General features: G+C 45.1%; 1 protein-coding gene across 2 annotated transcripts in view; it reads left to right on the top strand.

The window, feature by feature from the left end:
* Nucleotides 1–17,781, top strand: part of DCX (doublecortin) — a 123,487-nt gene that overhangs the window by 31,534 nt on the left and 74,172 nt on the right. The gene's annotated exons all lie outside the window — the stretch shown is intronic.

The following is a 17,781-nucleotide window of genomic DNA, read 5'->3' as shown; positions in this document are numbered from 1 at the left end:
GGGTGTGTGCACGTGTGTGTGTGTGCGCGCGCGTAAATACACTCAAAAGATTGGAATACTCATTGTGGACAGGCAAAATCAAATAACAGGTGGGGTAAGATTACCTTTGAAGGAGAAAGAGCTGTAGCCTGTAGCTCAGTGGCAGAGTACTTGGTTTGATGCCCAGAATCTCTAGTTTGGGCTGGGAATGTCCCCTGCCTGAGATCCTGGACAGCTTCTGCTGGTTAGTGAACAGTTATTGCGCTGTATGGGCCAGTGGTCTGACTCTATAAAAGGCAACTTCCTGTATTTCTGCAAGGAGGCTATGAACTTAACTTCCTTTTCTTTGTTAATAGGGAAAAAAGCTTTTCTGCCACTTCAGGGAGCCAGTTGGCTGACCTCAGTAATCCAAGGGTGTTCCCTTTATAATTGAAGAACCTTTGGCCCTCCAGATGTTGCTGAACTGGAACTTGCATCACTCCCATTGCCTGGGGCTAATGGGAGTTGTAGTTCGGCAACATCCGGAGGGCCGAATGTTCCTTGCACCTGGTATAGAAGGCCATTCCTAGGCAGGTTCTTGGGAAGGTGGAGGAGATGACTGCTCTAATTGAAACAGAGTTCGCCAGCATGCAAAGTTGAGAGCCATTCCAGAGACATATTTTGTCTCTGTGCACTGCTAGAAGATCAGATCCAGATTCCTTAGATGGCATCATTGTAATCAATGTTAGTCCTACTCAAAATAGACCCACTGAATCAATGGGATCCAATGGCTGTGTGTCTGTAAGTGTGATGACTACAGAGAGTGAAAAGTCTTATCTTCTATGGGCAGGGAGCAGGGGAAGGTGGAACCCTGATCATCAAATGTTGATTTTCAGAGTTGAATGAAATTGTAAATGGAGATAGATAAACAGATGGTACCTGAACATGAGCACATGAGTGGGTGGGCCATTTGGAACTAGGATGATCTTCATTCTAATCCTCTTTCACTCAGCTAACCCTGTTCCATCTATTATTATAATGCTCACACACCTTGACTGAATTTCTAGGAAATGAGTTCATTGGCTAGATACAGACTACAGCTGGATCTGCTGGGCTTTTGTCTCCTTAACAGTAGGGTTGCCATATTTCAAAAAGTAAAAAAGAGGACACCCCGAAAGTTGCTGAGCTTTTTTTAAAGGAAACACCCAAAATTGTTGAGCTGAAAAAAAAGTGACTTTTCGGTTGACTTTCCTAGGATCCAGGACAAAGCACTGCCTTTTGGAAATCCCTCCCCTCCAGACATCAATTTGGAACACAGGTTGACATATGTCTGTCTCTGGAGACAATAGAAGAGTGTGCATTTGGGGGTGAAGTCAAATGGTTGGAGAGTTACAGCACCTGCTGTGGCTGTAGAGACCAATATGTCTTATTGCAAGTGGGGCAGATGAAGTTGTGTTGCTCCGCTACTGGAGAGGAGGAAACATCTCTTAATTGTGGGTTTTGGCCTACTTGTCAAATGCCACCCACATCACAAAAACAGAGTAGTCACAGCGGTGCTGCATTCTTGCCCGTCTGTGCATTGGGAGGAAGGATTTGTGTATCTGGCTCTGCTAGAAGTAAGAAGATTAAATCCTTCAATTAGCATAGGATTTGACACAGCAGATAAGACCACAGGGCCCACTGAGGTTTCTGCCTCTTTTTGATTTCCTATCAGGCAGCTCAGATGCACCAGTGCTAATCAAGATGCCGTATGCTTGCTCAGACCTTAGCTTTTGCAGGGGCTTAAACTCAGAATCTGTTTTAATGGAAGAGGCCATAGCACAGTAATAGAGCATATATTTTGCATGTATAGCATTCATGATCCAAGGGGAAGGCCACCAACAAGGAGGGGTGGTAGCCAAGATGAGGCAAGGTAAAGGTCAGTGGGAGTTCAAGGTGGAGAGAGTTCAAGGTATTGGTTCAGGACCAAGCACAGTGTTCCTGCCACTGAGGCTGGACATCCAAGTTGTCTCGCCTAAGTTCTGGAGCATCTGACTGAGTTTCAAAGCAGTACTAGATGATTATTAGTCAGAGGGCAGTTGCCAGTTCCTTCCTCTGTAAACAATAACTTATTTGTGGCAGCTGTGGGGATGTCTGCTTAGGGTTCCCTTGGGGCACTGAAGAGTCAGTAGACCAGCCGTCAGAGTCTGGCAGCTGAAGTGTCTCCTGAGGGCCCAGGGGACTAGAGCTCTATTGCCAGCAGATCCACAGAGCATGGATCCATCCAAGCTTCAGTTGCCAAAGAACTCTGTCTCCAAGGAAACTTTATCTGGGGTCATGGTACCAGATCCCAAGTATCTCCAGTTAAAAGGTGGAAAGGCTAGGAACATCCTCTGCCTGAAGCCTTGGAGTACTATCAGCATAGATAACACTGAGCAAGATGGGTCATTGGTTTGATGTAGTGCAAGCCACTTAGGAGGGGGGCAAGTAGTTTGTCTGCATCTGGCTAGCTGAAGCTTTCCCACCCCTGCCTTGAGCACAAACACATGAAGTTTCATTATACTGAGAGGGGTCACTGTTCCATCTAGCTGAGTACTGTCTGCAATGACTGGCAGTGACCCCCTGGGTTTCAGGTAGGGATCTTGCCCCAGCCAAGTCCAGTAGCTTACCAGAGTATTCAGACTCTGGGGTCATATGTGTCACGTTCCAAATACAGTCATACCTCATGTTACGTTCTTTCAGGTTACATCCCATGGCAACCCGGAAGTACCAGAAAGGGTTACTTCTGGGTTTCACCGCTCGCGCATGCGCAGACACGCAAAATGATGTCACACGCATGCGCAGAAGCAGCAAATCACAATTCACATGTGCGCAGATGTTCTGTTGCAGGTTGCGCTCTTTTCATGTTATGAACGGGCCTCCGGAACGGATCCCGTTCACAACCAGAGGTACCACTGTAGTATTTATAGACCACATGGGGTATGGATGATGATCAGAACATGTACCCTCCAAAGCCTAAACTGGAGGCACATTACATGTGGTTCCTTTTTGTATGTGCTAAGCTGCATCTACAAAGACAGGACTGAGGCTTTTCCTCTGAACTGGTACATCCCGTCAACGTAGCTTTGCCAGTCTCTGTGGCTGGCTGGTCCTTTGGAAGGAATGCTGGATGCATGTGGCTTATTAATTCCGCTGCCAAGTCTTTTCCCAAGCTGGCCTTTTGTTGTAGCTTATTTCTCACCGCAGAGCTCTTTTGATTCCCAGCCCCCTCCTCTCACTGGAGCTTCAGTTCCTCTTGGCTGCTTCTTGCTCACCCCATTGTTACTCCATTTTCAGCCTGGAACTGCATCTCCCCAACATGCACGTCCAGACTATTAGCAAAGTTGGTCCTTTCTCTCTTTTTCTCCCAAGTTCATGTGACCTGTGCCTTTCTTGGATCCAAATACTCCCGTGCATTGACTCAACTCATGTAAAAGAGACAAAAGAATCAGCAAAACATAAGCTGGGCTCACCAGAGCCAGCTGGCAGTTCTCTCTCTCTCTCTCTCTCGTGTGTGTGTATACACACGTGCGTGCGTGCGTACAGAGGGGGAAAGGTGGGTCACCAAACTGTTACAAATGCTTGTTTTGACCTTTAAAAAATGAACTAGAGTTCTCAGAAACAGTTGTGGTTTTCCTTAGGAATTATACTGCTATGTCATAAAGTCCTGTGGAGTGGGGGCTGGCACATCCACATTCTGAAAACTGTAATTTAAAAACCATCTGAGTGTGACTGAACATGCCCTGAATGATACATTCAGCAGAATCAAAGGATGCATGCTTTTCCTAGAGTTACATGCCTAAATGCTTTACGTATACACCCATACATACATACACCCACCCACCCCTTTCTGTCTATAGCTGAGATGGAAGTTCAACCTAGCTTTCTCCCATGCATGAAACCATGGCTCAAGACTCCATCCCACTCCTATCAGACTCAGAAGAAACAGAGGATTTGCATGTGAACCAAAAAGCAGCTGCCCTCTTAGAGAATTTTGATATTACTTTCCTTTCAGAAATAGCATTTAACAGTACATTTTTATAGGGACATTACTGTCTTTTCCGAAGATTAATGTTTGTTCTGATTCAGCAGTAAACAGTAGGTTTTCCTGGGGAAAGCGGTGAGAAAAATTAAAAAGCTCTCAGACTTATGCCTAGTAATCACACAACAAACCGAAGTGTGAATGAGCCCTTACCCTTATGTTCAGCGATCAGGGAGCAGCTCATTTGGTTAGAGCATGATGCAGATAACACCAAGGTTGCAGGTTCAATCCCTGTATGGGACAGCTGCATATTCCTGCATTCCAGGGTTTTGCGACTAGATGATCCTCAGGGTCCCTACCAACTGTGCAGTTCTATGGTTCTACAAAACACTTTTTATCCGAGAAAATCTGTTCATGGTGCTGAATGCAGGTTCCATTATCAAAACAACTCTGGGCAATGGAAAGGGAAATAAACTAGGAAGACCCTTGATATCACATCCTCTTGCAAGACCTAGTTTAATTATTTGATCATCCTGATAGCCATACAAACTAACAAACCAATTATGAAATGTTTATGTTTTGGCATATAGTCATGTCACTTTGCTGAAGAAAAGAGAGGAGTTTATCCTGATGTTAAGTAATATTTACATTAATATTCACTATGCATAGAACAATCGGCCAGAAAAGGGAAGAAAGCAGGAAGGTTTGACACTGTAGGTTCTTTTTGTCTATATTTGCACTACAATTTAAATTTAAACTAATATTCAACTTCCTCCTCTAAGTGTTTTTTTAAATAGATGTTTCACACAGCACAGGATGACATGCATGCACCCCCCCCCCAATTTTATCCTCATAGCAACTGTGAAGGAGGTAGGCTAGGCTGAGAGACATACACGAACTTGCAAAAGCCAGCCAGCTGGTTTTGTTAGGATTTGAACCCAGGGCTCCTTGGTCCCAGTCCAATGGTCTAGCCAGTATACCACACTGGCTTTCAATATGTTAAGTATTGAACTGTTTCCCCTTTTGGCTGATGAGATGTCATTATGTTTACACACGTATGCTTAGTTTCTAAAACCCCATCACAAGGTTTTCTTAATATATCCAAAGCATACAGTTGCACTGTGGACAAATTTCATTTCATCTATATGCTTCTTTTCATTTTGAGTTTGGACCATTAAAAACATGTGAGATCAACTGCTGGTGCATGTTCATAAGCGTACTTACTTACTTACCGTAGATTCCGGCGTATAAGATGACTTTTTAACCCCAGAAAAGAGGTTAAAAAGTCGGGGGTCATCTTATACGCCGGGTATGGCTGCAGTGGGCGGCAGGCTCCGCTCCGCGCCAGGAGGAAGTTGCCTGAGGAAGCTGCCCAGTGATGCTAAGCCGGCTTTGCTGGGTGGCTTCCTCCCAGCTCGGAGCCCGCCGCCCACTACCCCTGCCCAGCAAAGCTGCTGAAGCATATAAGACGACCCCCCAAATTGGCAGCGCCAATTACCCAGTCGCCTATTACGCCGGAATCTACGGTACTTTAAATTGTTATATATCCACAAGAGTTCATACAGTACAAACATGGAAAGCTGTCTTATACTGAGTGTGGTCATAACCTTATGTAGCATAATATTGTCAACACCGACCAACAGTGATTCTCCAAGGTTTCAGAATAGGGCCACTCCCAGACCCACTTGTGCTCTAGCACTGAGGAATAGTCCTTCAGACATATTCTTATTTATTGAATTTATATATCGCCCTATACCCGGAGGTCTCAGGGCAGTTCACAGGACAAAAACAAAATATAAAGCCACATATATAATCAAAATAACAACAACAACCCAATGCCCCCCCCCAAGAGCCACATTTTAAAAGGGCACAGGATGTCAATCAAATCAACCAAAGGCTTGGTTAAAAAGGAATATTTTTGCCTGGTGCCTAAAGGTGTATAATGAAGGTGCCAGGCGAACTTCCCTGGGGAGAGCATTCCACAGACAGGGAGCCACAGCAGAGAAGACCCGTTCTCGTGTTGCCGCCCTCCGGACCTCTAGAAGAAGAGGCACACAAAGAAGGGCCTCAGAAGATGATCTCAGGGTCCGGGGAGGCAGTGGCAGAGCAACATGCTGCAGACCCCGGAGTGGAGAACAGACGGGGGCATGGTTGTTACGTGTCCCAGGGGCATGACGCATCGCCCGTGGGGGCATGGCACACGTCCTGGGGGCATGGCGCATTTCCCACGTGGGTGTGGCACGTGTCCCAGGGTTGCATGTGCTGGGGGTGCAGCTGTGATGGCACCATTTCCCCAAATGGTACCCAGTGCGGCGCGCTCCCCTGCCCCCCTTAATACGCCAGTGCGGGTAGGTTCATATGGAAACAGGCAGTTCTTGAGGTATTGCGGTCCTGAGCCATTTAAGGCTTTATAGGTCGAAACCAGCACTTTGAAGTGGGCCAAACGGGCTCCACAACGTGGAAGAGGACACTCGGGTGATTGTGTCAATACCTGAACCCATTTGGGTGTTCCAGAGGTCAGCTAGGGCTTCGACAGGGGCATCAGCTGAACCCACCCCCCACAGCCATTTGGAATCCCACTGGATCCATCAGCCTCCAAGAGCAGACCTTCCTAATAGGTCCCCCGCCTGTGTGGAGGGGAAAAGGTCTGACAGCCTAAATCTCAACAGGAAGTGATCTGCCCATGGCAAGGGACTAATGTTGATGTCCCCCAACTTCAAATCACCCGCTTCCTGCCTACTCGAGAAAACAAGGTCCAGATAGTGCCCTGCCAGACTGTGCATTGGGCTGGTGACATTTTGGGACAGCCCCATGGTTGCCTTGACAACCATGAAGTACTGAGCTAGCCCGCTGCCTTGGCATGGATGTTGAAGTCTCCCAGAACCAGCAGTCTAGGAGTCCTCTGAGACCAGCTCTGTCAGCTCAGGCAGGGAGACTGCTGGGCACCGGGGCAGGCAGTAAACCAGCAGAATCCCTAATCTGTCCTGATTGCCCAATGCCAGAAAACACTCTAGACCCCCCCCCAACTGTACAGAGAGCCTGAAGATAAGAGAAAGAATCTCTATAAACCACAGCAACTCTCCCTCTCTGACCCTCAAGTCTGGCCTGACCTGATGCTGCACTGAGTACCCAGGTGGGCACAGCTGGTTAAGACCAGCTCCACCCTGTTCACCCACCCAGGCCAGGTTTCAGTGATACATGCCAGATCAACCTCCTCATGCAAAATCAGATCATGGATGAGGGAGATTTTATTCTGGGCTGACCTGGCATTCAACAGCAACAGTCGCAGACCCGAGGGATGGCTGATATGACAACCACAATGCCCCAGGTTGGAGTAGGAGCTGGCACACAGCACAGTCACTAACTGCCTGGGCCATATGCCCCTTACTCAGCCTGCCCCTCCTCCCATGCAAGACCTCCCCCTCCCTAGAACCACTGTAATTGTGCCTCCCCCTGCTCTCCCCCGCTCCTTTCCTCCAGGAACATCCCACCAAATGCCCTTACATATCTAACTGACCAAGTGGCTAGAGGCAGGAGTACGCCCCCCAGGCTCTCAGCAGGGTGGTCCCCGCTGTGCAACAGCAGCAGGGACCACCTGGGCCAGGTGGATAGAGGCACAAGAACGGCCCCCAGCAGGTGGTCCCTGCTGTGCAACGGCAGCAGTCCTTATGAAACCTGTCAGGCCCTGCCCTGGGCCAGGTGGATAGAGGCACAAGGATGGCCCCCAGGCTCTCAGCAGGTGGTCCCCAATGTGCAACAGCAGCAGTCCTTATGAAGCCTGTCAGGCCCTGCCCTGGGCCAGGTGGATAGAGGCACAAGGATGGCCCCCAGGCTCTCAGCAGGTGGTCCCCAATGTGCAACAGCAGCAGTCCTTATGAAGCCTGTCAGGCCCTGCCCTGGGCTAGGTGGGTATAGGCAGGAGCATGGTCCTCAGGTACTCTCTGGAAATGAAGTGATGAAGAGACAATGATGCCCAGGAGCTGAGGGAATCTCTGGGGCTGAATCATTGGCATCAGAGGATGTCAGCAGGGAAACATTTTCAAAAATGAATGATGTGGGAAGCACAATCCATGGAAGTTCTCCTCAGTAACCTCTGGCAGAGATCTCTGCAGAACATAGTTCTCTAGCAGCTGCTTCCTATGATCCAGAGAAAGATTTTTTACCAGTATTGGGCTCTCTGGTGGCTCAGGATTCCTCCTCTATGGCTGAAGCTCCCAAGGTGTCTGGCTCAGTCATTCCGTAGCTGACCTTGGTGGTTTGCCATGAGGTTAAGTGGTAGAACAAATAATGTGGGCAAATGTGGGCAGACAGGAAGGGATGTCAATGACTGAGGCTCTGCCACTAATCCTTTCTCTGTGGTGGATTGGACTCTCTTCCCTAGTCCAATTCAGGCAAGCTCCGCCCCTCCAACAAGCATGCAGTGCTGGCAGAGGGATAGGACATTCAAGGAAGGTGACATGGCCACCCACCATGTCACACCTTGTGTGGGACCATAGCCAGCAACACCATAGCCAGCCACTCCTTCCCTCTTGGCACTGGGCACAATGAGGCCCTGTGCTATGGAAGCCAGGCCAATCGGAAGTGAGTAGGATATAAGCTGCAAAGAATACAGAGTCAAATCTATACTAAGCATCTGTTAGTTATTAGCATCTAGCGATGCAATCCTTCTGACTTAATTCTCTTTAGCTTCAGCCTTTGCAGTTCTGCAGTATGTTTGACCCAAATATCCCCATTGTGGTTTTCATATTTTTACACTTCCATTCACATAAGTCGAAAGGGCTTCTCCTGATTCTGTTGCAGGAGTTGGTTTAGAGAGCCAGTTCATGGCTCCTTATCAAATTATTGCCAGAACCCCAAAGGCTCTCTGAAAACACCCTCAAAAACATTCTCCATAGACCCGTCCCATTGCGTCTTCTGCTTATCTCCACTGCTTAAGTACTTACACTTTCAAATTCATTTAGACACAGGGCTTCGGGGAATTTTTATCCTCATACTGATAATAGGAGCATTGTTTGATTTGTTTCAGCCATTATCCTTTTCTTTTGGTAGGATAAAAAAGAGAGTGCATTGTATCCACTTAGGTACCCCATTATTTTCTGGTGAAAGTATGTAGTGATTCTGCTGCTGCCCAATGAAAATGCTGCCACCCAGTATGGCTGAGGTTGGAAGAAAGGATGGGAGGAGAGGAACCATGATCTAAAGCTGTAAAGATTCTGCCGCACCAGCATAGATGTCTTTTAAAGGGGCCAGGTAAACGCATGGATAAGCCAATGTGATGTAGTGGTTAGATTGCCAGATTGGCACCTGGAAGATCAGGGTTCAAATCCCCACTCAGCCATGAAGCTCCCTGGGTGACCTCTGGCAGTCTCTGTCTCTCAGCCTAACCTACTTCACATGGTTGCCATGAGGAGGATGGACCATGGGATCCTAGCAGTTCAAAAGCATGTCAAGTGCAATAGATAAATAGGTACTGCTCTGGCGGGAAGGTAAATGGCATTTCCGTGTGCTGCTCTGGCTTGCCAGAAGCGGCTTAGTCATGCTGTCCTCATGACCCAGAAGCTGTCTGCGGACAATCGCCGGCTCCCTTGGCCTATAGAGCGAGATGAGCGCGCAACTCCAGAGTTGTCCACAACTGGACCTAATGGTCAGGGGTACCTTTACCTTTAACTGTATATTAAATGCTCCTATGTGCTGCTATACACATATATTCTGGCATCTGGAGTTAGTAACTATGAAGTTTATCAGAGGCTACCAGGCAAATTTATTTGTTAGAAACCATTGGCCATCACAATGCAAACAGTATAGAAATTTATTTTAGAATAGGTGGTCCCCAGCACATGAGACCCTATGTTGTGCAATGAAATTTTGGGCTGTTGGGCTGCTAAGGTGAACTGTAGGTGTACCACATTTATTCCCATCCATCAGCAAGTAGCAGCTACCTATTCCTTGGAGAACTAATACAAGGAGCAACGCAGTACATAATGAACAATATTTCCCACCTCTTCGTGGAACAGGTATGCAAATGACATTTTGCAGGTATCCTGGCATATCTCCCATCCAAATATGCTGTGGGCATAGTTTTAAATCTCAACGCTATAATTGCCTTCCTCAGCATATGAATTGATGATTCAAATGAAGCTGGAAGTTGGAAGAATTAGGGCAGACAAAAGAAGAGCAGTGCATAGTTAAAACTGTGGAATTTGCTCCCACAAGTGGTAGTAATGGCCTCAATTTTGGATGACTTTTAAAAAAAAGAATTAGACAAATTCATGGGTGATTAACCTATTGATGGCTACTAGCTATGATGGCTTTGTGCTGCTTCCATTGTTGGAAGCAGTATGTCCCTGACTACCAGTTGCTGGGTATCATAAGTGGGGAGAGCACTGTTGCACTAAAGTCCTGCTTGTAGGCTTCCCATTGGGGCATCTGGGTGGCCACTGTGAGAACAGGATGCAGGACTGGATAGGCCTTTGGCTTGACCCAGCAGGGCTCTTCCTATGTTCTTATGCTCCATTTAAGCAGCAGCGTGATGGTCCTGAACCAGTTTCCTTCCCAAAGCAGCTGTTTGTTGCCTGCAAGGAGACGTTCAACAATTGTGTTGGAATGGTAATCGAACATCTTTTCCAGCTGTGAGCCTGAGCTGCTGCTGCTGCTGCTGCCATAACCAAGTTGCCCATAAACTCTTTGTTTCGGCAACTGCTGCAATGCAGAAAAAAAAGCAGAACAGGCTGGTCTGTAGCCAACCTTCTGGATTGGTTAATAGGGAAAGATGTCCAAAGGGAAAACTTTTGTCAATATGGCCTTCCCTTCGCTTTGCTTATTTGTTTTGTAAGGTGAGAAAGACCCCCATCTTTTCATTTAAAAAATAATTTATTTCCTTGTTGCTTGGCAGCAATCCGTGGTTTCAAACATTCATGGTACAAATTTAAATAGTATCAGCAATCCTGGGGAGCTACTGATCAGCAGCAAATCTACATTGCTAGCAGTGCTTCTGAAATTCTCCTCCCCTTAATGTCTCACTGGATTTCAAAGCTCTGAATTACTTAGTCTTCTTTCCACAGTGGAGTGAACGTATTATGAATTCTCCACCATTCCATGATTTTTTTTTCCAAATTAAATTTTCTTCAAAGCGTGGTGCTGCAGCTTCCAGTCCTTGTAATTTATTTGCATCTTGCCATTCTACTCTCTGCATTGCCAAAGCAACCCAAGCACTACCTGCACAACCAGCATGCCAATTTATTGCACTCTTATCACAATGACTTTACATATGAAGTTGCCTTTACATAGAAAGTTGCCATTGGCCAATTTAGCTCAGCACTGTCCACCCTGACTAGGAGCAGTGATTCAAAATTCCAGACAGCCCCACCTGGTGATGCCAGGGACTGAAGCTGGAGCCTTCTGCATGCAAAGCAGATGCTCTTATCACTGAGCTTAAGCCCTTCTCCCCCTAGTCAGGGATTGCTCTACCTCCGTACCTCTGCCTCTTGGATCACTCTGGCTCCTTAGGATGGCCATTGTCAAATTCCATTGGGATCTTCATTCTTGTATGAGTTAAACAGATGGGAGAATATCACCAGCTCTGTATTTCCTGTCATACTGATGAAATGAAGGAAGTAGCCACACTTGGCATATCCCCCACCCCCATTTTACAACTCTTGAAGGTACATTTGTGAGCCATGGGCTAGCAATATCAGCAAGTCTCTGGTTTTGCAGGCCAGAAATATGAATCTTGGGGGCTTATAACACGTATTGCAAATAAAGGAAATATAATGACAACCAGATTGTTCCACGGCTTAGATTCAGACCAAAGTCAGAGAATACTTCTTTTCCCACCCCCATCCATTCAGTCAGCTCCTAAATACCCTCTCGTGCATCCATTCATCCAACCAACCAAACCCCAAGCTCCACCAACCCGCCAGTGATTCTCCAACCCACCTTCCATCTCACCCCACTTAGCTGAGGGTAGGGGAATCAATGGCAATAGTAGGGATTGATTTGGATTGAATGAGAAAGGTTTCAGGATTGGTTAAGGGTTGAGGAAGAGGCTGAACAATGTTGCTCCCCTGACAAGTCCGTATTGGTTTGGAATGGCTCAGAATAAACTGCGCCAAAATTACCTATTTTTTTCTAAAGCTGGAGGTGGGGGCTCAGCTCTCTCTAACATGGGCTGCTCTTTAACCCTCTCAACTACTTTACTCCAATTGCTGAATGACCACTGAGAAGTAAACACACATTCACACCCACCCACCACCCCACACTCATAAGGAAAGAAGAGCTGCATTGAAATGGTATGAGGAACATGACAGATGGTGGGTAATGATGACAGATTGATTCTAGATTGACATTGATAGAATTTTGCCCTTTGGCTCTTGAGTACCTAATGCATTCCATTTTTTGCTGTAGCACCTTCAAGATACAAATGTTTTTATTTGCATCTTTCTCGTTTGCCTGCCAAATAAAAGTGAAGACTCTTCAAGTTCTACATTTTGTCAAAACATAGCTCTGTTGATTTGCTTCTGCCTATATGCAGAGAAGGTCCAGGTCCCCAGAAAATCTGAGGACTATATTTATATTGAGTTACCAAATCCAGCCCTTAGCCTGACCTAGCCAAATGAGAGCAGAAGGGGTCTAAATCATTTCCCTGAAGACTGCAAAGGGATTTTCTATGGACATAGAAGGCAGCAGGGAGCTGATGAGCCTTTGCATATGGTTCGGCCATGTGGCAGAAGGAATGTGACATGTCCAAATAGCTAGGGCCTTGAAGAGGTCTCAAATACCATAATCACAGGTGCAAAAGTGGACGGATTATCTTTGATGCAGAAATCACTGTCATAGGCCATCTGAACATTTTCTATTACTGCCTGGCAAGGTGTGTAAGTAGATAAATGAAGCAAAAGCAGAGTGAAGGGACGAGGTAAGCAAAATCCTGGATTGGCACATTTGGAACTTATGCAGTGGGGTGCAGAAAAGACAAGTAGTATGAAGAAGATACCTGAGTTTTAATTTCTTTTTGAAAATTATTTTAAAATAAATTATTATTACTATTATTAACCATTATTCATCACTTACTACATAACTTGTCTCAAAGCAACTTACAGTTGCTTAAAAAAAGAAACAGCAACCCCATAATGATGCAAATATAAAACAACATAGAGAGAATGATATGCTTACTAAAACTGCAATATTATCCTGCAATATGATAAGATGACAACTTCTAATCCAACCCATTTCAATGCAAAGCAAATGCAAAGCAATTGTGGGGAGGATAATCAATTAAGTATCATCTCCAGACTGAAAGTAACAGCAAATACTGATAATATTTGCTGGATTTATTTTTGCTCCAGACATGGGACAAATAAGTGCTCAACCGCCATTTCCCCTCCCATTTCCACTTCCGGCAAAAAACCTAATATCCCTACTTCATAGTGTCTAATGCTTCCTCCAAAATGTGCTTCACAATGTATCATTTAAAGCACCAATGGATCCAGCTTGTGGGCCAGATCCTTACCTCCCTCAACTCCCCACAGGTCAACTTTGACAGGTGTTTGGGGCCATCCACCTGTCAGTCACTTTGCACAATTAGGAGGCCAGGTGATGACTTCAAAGGGGCTCCCTTTAGTAGCATTTGGGTCAGAGGTAGAGTGAGCTCCTTTGAAGGTGGGCAGCTAGCCAGTGGCAATCAGGAAGAGCAACACTCCCATGCAACAGGTGATGATAGTGATGGTGGTGTAAAAGGTAAATTGGGGTGACCTCAAGCCTATCTCCCCCAACCCCAACCTTTGAAACTGTTGGGATATTCAGACCAGACAAAAGAAAGAACTTCAGTCAGTGCGTAGTTAAAACCATGGAACTCACTCCTACAGGAAGGAGTGATAGCCACCAACCTGGTTGACTTTAAAAGATTAAACAAATTAATGGATGATAAGGCTATCAAAGTCTACTAGCCGTGATGGCTTAACTTTGCCTCCAGTCAGAGGTAGGAATGCTTCTGAACATCAGTTGCTGGAAACCAGGAGAGGAGAATATTGTTGTGCTTAAGCTTGCTAGCTTCCCATGGGCATCTAGTTGGCCATTGTGAGAACATGATGCAGGACTAGATGGGTGACCAGCCTGATCCAGCAGGTTCTTCTTATATTCTTATGTTTTGGCTTACATTCCTATGATGCCACTTGCATGGTAGGGATACGCATGGAAATATAGTGATAAAGGTAGGTTATGAATGGGTGGATGAATATTAGCTGCAATTTCCCTTCTCTTCCTTTCCCTCTGCCTCTGCTGCTTTTGATGTAAGCTCCCAGGTGATACCTCTTCCACCTGCACCAGCCAAGCGGTCCAGAAGGAGAAACTGGATGAGAGCTGGTGGATATTATTATATAAAATCTCTCTACTCAAATGTCATTTCCAGAATCTCATAGCTGGAGGTCTGGCCCCAAACTTGGTTAGCAAAAGTGTAGCCAAAGAAAAATGCTGGTGGGTTATATCCAAATAAGACACTGAAATTCATATATCTAAGTTAGTAATGTTCATTATTTTCAATAGGTCTACTATGAAAAGGAATAACATTGGTTACAAGCTGATGCTTCCTCAGTGCACTTTTTAAAAAATCCATTATAATGTAGTTAAAAGTGCATCTGCTATAGGGTAAGATAGATATGTAAAGCTAAAATATAGATATTCAAGATACACATTTTTTCAACATGATTCTTTTATCTGGGAAAATCTGATTCCACAAAATAATGCATCATAGGAGGCAGGGGGGAAGGATAAATTTCATCTGATAAATAATTACAGGAGCATAAATAAAACATAATTTATTCTTTTAAAAATATCCCTCGGGTTTGGCACTTCTCCAGAGCTCTTTAAAACATAACATGAGTCATGGAAACCAATGATGATTTCTCCAGACAACCACAAACTCAGCTAATTTGATATTGAAACGGCTGTGATAGATGATTTAAGCAGTGATCTTTCAAGAATTGAAATGCAAGCCAGCATTTTGCAATCACATTGAAGATACTGTCTTAGAGCTCAATAAATCATGTGTTGGAAAACTTGTTGGTTGCTTATTTCCTGGGTATGCCCTTCCATTTTACCACAGCTCAGTATCACATCCTTTGCATATAAAAGGTCCCTGTTTTAGTCTCCTGAGACTTTACTTAAAGGGTGTTTGGTGTGAAGGCTGTAGAAATATCTGGAGAGCTGCTGTCAGTCATAGTAGACAAGGGATGGGGAACCCATGACTCTCCATATGTCATTGGACTGCAGCTCCCATTGTTCCTGACTATTGGCCCAACTGAGGACTCGTCCACATTTCCATGTGTTCTGGGATTTCTAGGCACGGTTCTGAGAGGTTTTTCTTTCCCTAAGAAAACCCACTGTTTACTGCTGAATTCGAACAAACATCAACCACAGAAAACCTGATTGGAATTGGAACAAACATCAGTCGGGTTTTCTGCAGGTTGACATTAGTTCTGATTCAGCAGTAAACAGCAGGTTTTCTCAGGGAAAGTGACGAGACAAAAGAAAAACCTCTCAGACCCATGCCTAGAAATCAGAGGACAACCGGAAGTGTGGACAAGCCTGACTGGGGCTGATGGGAACTGGAGTACAGCAACATCTGAAGGGACACAGATGGTCAGGGATGATGGGAATTGTAGTCCAAAAACAACTGGAGACCCAAGTTTGGGAAATGCTGTCCTAGACCAAACGGAACCCTGGCAAAAAGCATACTATTATTATATATTAAATTTCTACACTGCCCTTCAACTGAGGCTCATAGGGCAGTTTACAATATAAAGGCACAAAAATACATACCATAGTAACAGACAAAAAAAAACACCTAACACCCAAGCCATTGATTCAGCTTTTGTATACCATTTCATTGTGTTTCTATCATTTCGGGACTTTGATTCGGATGTTTATGCAAGATTTATCCCTGCCATAAATTTGCATGGATCACAGCCTCAGTCAGTCACAATAATACACACACAATTTGTTGATTGAGCACTGGTGTACATTTCCCCATGTTTTACACCCCTCCTGCAAAAGTTAACACAGTGTTGGCCATATGAGGCTTTATTACCATCCTTATAGATTAATTGCTTGCACAATTTTTATATTAGTAGTTGAGTGGCTGGATGGATCAGCAGTTTGACAATGAATAAAACAGCTTCATGTGCCATTACTAAATAAGAAAGCAAGGCTCATGGCTAATGTGGGGTGAGGAGGAAGTGGAAGATCATGAAGTGAAGGATCTGTCATGTGTTGCTTGCACACTAGTGAATTATCCAATTCCTGCCCAAGCTAGGGATGCCTGAGTAATTTATTTTTGGGGATTCTGATGCAAACTGATCTGATGTGAACCTCCTGGACCAAAGCGCAGATCAGAATATATTGGTTCTTTGGATTTCACACTTCTCTGACTTTTGTTAGAGAAGTCATTTAGAAATGTGTATTCATTCATTTATTTTTTAAAAAGGGGGTTCAAAAGTACAGATTAATATATGTATCTAAAATATTGGTGGGTGGGTGGGTGGGTGGGTGGATGTGTTTATAGGGATTAATCCAGAGGTGGAGCAGATATGAAGCAGAAATAGACTGCTCCATCCACACCAAGAAAACCTCCTTTCCATGTGCTTTCCAAATTCTGCCACTCATTATGCACCACTGGAGAGGGTAGTGAGATGCAGAAGCGATCAGCACAAAGTGTAAACAGAATGAAATATGCATCAGAAGAATTAAATATGTATTGGGTTGGATTCTACAACTGTAAACCTGATCCTTGGTGGGAAAAGAGCTCACTGTCTCTGACTCCATTCATTTCTACAGATGTTTCCCAACTGTGCTCCAGAGAGAACACTGGAGATGTTCAGTGGTAGTCTAGGCATGACTGATAAATTTATCTACAATGCATAGTGATTTAATGGTAGATACATCAGGGTGTTTTAGAAGACAAATCACAGTGCAGAAAGCATTCATTGAAGATGGGGAGCTTGAAAAATACCATCACTACTAGTGATGAAGATTAAGCTTCAGTTTGGGGGCACCAGAGATGGGTAAAAAAACAACCAAGGGAGGGGTTCACTGCCATCACTGGAATTCCCAGTGGTTGCCATTCTGTCCCCACCCCTGCAAAGACACAGAGCCATGCTATCCATGAAATATCATTACTCTGATCATTATCCTGGGGTGGCATCTCTCAATCACTGCATTCATTTAATATAAATAGAAACAGGAAGGCAGATAATAAGCTCAATGGCTTGGATATACCTTTGCTGCAATAGTTGGGGATCTTTTTCCTGACTAGGGACCACATTCCCTCCTGGGGAACTTGAGGGTGTATGTCAATGGTGAGTGGAGCTAGAGTTAATTTGACATAGCTATAATTAAACCATACAATTGTCTATAACTATATGCAACTCCAGGCAAATTTCCCACTCCTGTTACTTCTTTCCCAGTAAGCAAAGGAGACACCAAAGAGATTTCATTACATTTAATTTCTGTCCTTCCACAGCACTGCTACATGTATGTAAATTTCGGACTCCTCATCGCTATCCAGAGTTTATTTTCCCATTGCCTCATTCTCAGAGTCTCCTTGCCCCACCCTACTTGAAGCCCTGAAATTGAAGTTGAATCCTGACAAGACAGAAGTACTGTTTTTTGGGACACAGGGGGCGGGCTGGTGTGGAGGACTCCCTGGTCCTGAATGGGGTAACTGTGCCCCTGAAGGACCAGGTGCGCAGCCTGGGAGCCATTTTGGACTCACAGCTGTCCATAGAGGCGCAGGTCAATTCTGTATCCAGGGCAGCTATCTACCAACTCCA

Source organism: Podarcis liolepis (genome assembly GCF_965112155.1).
Source record: "Podarcis liolepis genome assembly, chromosome: Z".
Lineage (NCBI taxonomy): Eukaryota > Metazoa > Chordata > Lepidosauria > Squamata > Lacertidae > Podarcis > Podarcis liolepis.
This window is presented reverse-complemented; position numbering and strand designations above follow the sequence as displayed.